Source organism: Prionailurus viverrinus, unplaced genomic scaffold, assembly GCF_022837055.1.
Source record: "Prionailurus viverrinus isolate Anna unplaced genomic scaffold, UM_Priviv_1.0 scaffold_35, whole genome shotgun sequence".
Classification (NCBI taxonomy): domain Eukaryota; kingdom Metazoa; phylum Chordata; class Mammalia; order Carnivora; family Felidae; genus Prionailurus; species Prionailurus viverrinus.
Window position 1 is genome coordinate 423,508 of NW_025927605.1, and position 3,573 is coordinate 427,080.

Here is a 3,573-nt window from a genome sequence, read left to right on the forward strand (position 1 = left end):
TTGTGCTCCCCCACCACCACGCACAGGGCCAGCCTGTGTGTCTGGATCCGAGAACCGTGAACGCTCTCGCTGTCCTGGTCCAGGCAGGGGCCAGCCCAGTGTCCTGAGACTCTCACCTTCTCCCCAGGCCTGACCTGGCAATATATAGCCCTACCCTGGGCTTCCTGCTGGCCACACCCAGCCAGTGGCTCCAGAATCAGCAGAGGCCAGAAAGCTCTGATTTGCCCAGATTGCAAAAGCTCTGTGTCCACATGGATACATCTAAGACACAACGTGAGGCTCAGAGAGACTTCCAGGCACCCTGACCAGCATCTGGACAGCAGCCAGTGGCCTCTGGACCTCAGCTTCTGGAAGCCGTGTTGGGGGCGGAGACTGAGGGGCTGTGCCAAAAAACAAACGGCTTGGGAAACCAGCAACAGGGGGGGTGCCTGATCTCGGGAGAAGGAGGCACCGGAACAAGAGGCCAGGGTCAGGGGGTCCCTACTGCCCAGGGGCTCAGGGAGACCTTCAGTATCCTCCCATCTGTTTCTGGCAACTTGGCTCAGGACAGTCGCCACAGTCCCATTCTTAGTCTGGGATTCTTGAAACAAAGTGTCCGAGGGACTCTATGTTGTCCATAGCCAACCGGGTGCCACAGGGATGCATTTGGTGTCCTGTTCTGGTGTTATCAGTCAAGAGAGGCCCTAGTAAGCTGCAGAAACAAATCAGCCTCCAAATCTCAGGGCTGTAACACAACAGAGGTGTGGGTCTCATTCACACAAAGCTCCTGCAGGTTGGACAGCTCCCCAGGTCAGCTGTCCTCTGCACAGTGGCCGGCCGATCCAGACGGCTTCCTTCTGGTGGCTCCTCCCTTTCCAGCCATGGCCTCTGTAGTCACCACTAATGGGAAAGAGCAAACCGGAAGGTCGGGTACCAGCACTTAAATGCTTTGGTCCAGAAATGACATGTGTCCCTTCCATTCACAGCCCACCGATCAGAGTTAGTCACTCGGCCCCAACCCGATGGCAAGGAAGGCTGGGAAGTGTGGAGAAGCACATGGCTATCCAGTGAGTGTCGAGTGCCTCTGTCATACCGGGTGTCCCAGGGAATAGGGACACAGAGGCACAGAGGGATTAGCAGACTTTGAAGTTGGCTATCCCAGTTCGAACACAACCTCCTCCAATCATTGGCTAGGTGACCTTGGGAATGTTCATTTCTCTGAGCCCTGCTTTTCTCATCTGCAAAACAGGGATACAATGAAAGTCCCCACCTCATTAGGTGGTTGAGAAGATTAATCGGATAGTGCTCATAAAAAGTACTTAGCCATGCCTGACATATGGTAAGTGCTAACAAACGCACACTATTTAATGAGTCTCACTTTGCTTAGGAAAAGTTGAAGAGGCCGAACCTATGATCGAAAAATCTAGCCGAGACAGCAAGAACACAAGAGACACCAGGCCTGCGGCTGGCCATGCCCTCTCAGCTAAGGCCAGAGTGCCCTGGCTCCTTCCCTCCCCTCTAGAAGGGTCTGTAAGGACCCGCAGCGTGTGAGAATGCTGCCTGTCTCCCAAGGCGCGTGTATCCGACACCTTGGTGTTAGTTGTGGGGAGAAAGCCTTGGTCCTCAGTTGAGAGAGTTCCAAACATTGTGAGCAGATGGGAAAGGGGGGATCTGCCCCCCAAACATTGCTCCTGCTCCTGTTTATGGCAAACAGGACCCCCAGACAATGGAAGACCTCAGTGTGGGTATTAAGATCCCCGAAAAGCTTCTTGGAAGAGGCCAGATTTAAGCAAGTGTCTAGAAGGAGGGGGAACTGGGGAGGGAGCGGTGGCTGAGTGAGGTGGAAAGCAACTTCAGAGACAGAGGAAAACCAGGAGACGCCCAGGCTGGGGATGGGGTCTGTCACCTCCAAACAGCCCTCTACAGTTTACAGGGCAAGCTCACAGGACTGGTTAAAATTCAGCAGGGCTCAGTGGCAGGGACGCCGAAATCCAAACCCTTCTTTCTAGTTAGTGTCACTTGTCGTTGGGAACCAGCTGCTGAGCCAGGGGGCACATTTTCCAGGCTCCCTGGCATCTAACTGTGGCCCCCTGACAGGTCCTTGCCAATGGAACACGAGCAAAGGTAAAGCACGTCGCCTCTGTACCAAGGCCTTTGCCGAGAGGTTATGCTTCCCACGGGGTTCCTTTCCCCTCCCACTGGATGGGCGCGAGGATGATAGACCAACGGGTGGTAGAGCCTCAAAATGCAAAAGGCCTGAGCTCTAAATCACTGCATTGGACGGGAAAGCCGCCCGCAATCCAGGATCGGCTGCCGTGAACCGGTATGCGAGTGAGAAAGAAACACAACGTATCTGTGGGATTTATTGTCATAGCAACTAGCGTCGTCTGTTTGGTTTTTTTTTTAAGAACTTTCTTGAAGTTTGTTTATTTTGAGAGAGAGAGAAAGCATGCGTGGGGGGCAGGGCAGAGAGAGAGAGAGGGAGAGAGAGAATCCCAAGCAGGCTCCGCACTGTCAGCGCAGAGCCCGACTCGAGGCTCGAATTCACAAAACTGTGAGATCATGACCCGAGCTGAAGTCACAAGCTTAACCAAGTGAGCCACTCAGGTGCCTTGCGGTTAGCATTGTCTTCAAGGATGGTAGGTAGGTACACCTTTCCTTGAAGGGGCGTGGGGGCCTAGTGGGGAGTACAGGGGGGTGACGGCCCCCCTTTGCACGCCCACTGCCCCTCACATTCTTTCTGCCTAGCAACGGGGCAGCCCCTGTGCCTTCCCCCTCCCTCCCCTCGCACACCCTTCCTGATGGAATATGGACAGAATCCAGGATGGGTGGAGTCTTGGTTTGTCGTTTCCTGCTTCTTGAGAATCTTTCCTTAGAGCATGATGTGGAGGTTTTGGCCCTTGCGAGAGGCGTGGGCAGTTGGTTCCCTGGGTGGGGTGATGTGAAGGAATGGGGCCAGGGAACCCCCGGGGGGGGGGTGACAGTAGGTGGGGGGCGAGCTGAAGACCAGCCCAGGAGCGTGGCTGTGATCTTCTGAACCGAGTAATCCCAGGTGTTTCTGCCTCCCTCTCCTCCCTGCAGGCCGGGTAAGGACCAGAGGCCATGGTGGCTTCTCGTAGAGAGGGCAGAATGTGCTACTGAGGCCGGCTTATCTGTCCACAGGGGGCCGAGCTCCTCCCAGGCCAGGGTGATAGCCCCCCCACCCCTCTGAGGAGCTGGGTGGATAAGGCAGCTTAGCAGCTCGGAAGGTTGGGGAGGGAGGCACAGGAGCCCTTTCCTGAGGCCCCAGTTTGGGCACTGGCCTGCCCTTCCTCTCCTAGGAGGGCTGTTGAGGAAGGACTTCCCTTCTTAGGAACAGGACAGAGAAAGGAAGCCAGTCTTCCGTGCCGTGTTGTGTATCCGACCCACTCCCACACGCGCCTCGAGTTTCCCACCCTCTCAGATCCTCCGCAGTTGCCTGCAAACAAGTGACACCTCCCCCGGTCACTTTCCCCACACCTAGGGCCTCCTGAAGGTCTGTCCCTCCCGTCACTGTTCTGGCTTTCGGCTCCGTTGCCGGCGCTAGAAAATGAAATTTGAAAAACTTTCCTTTAC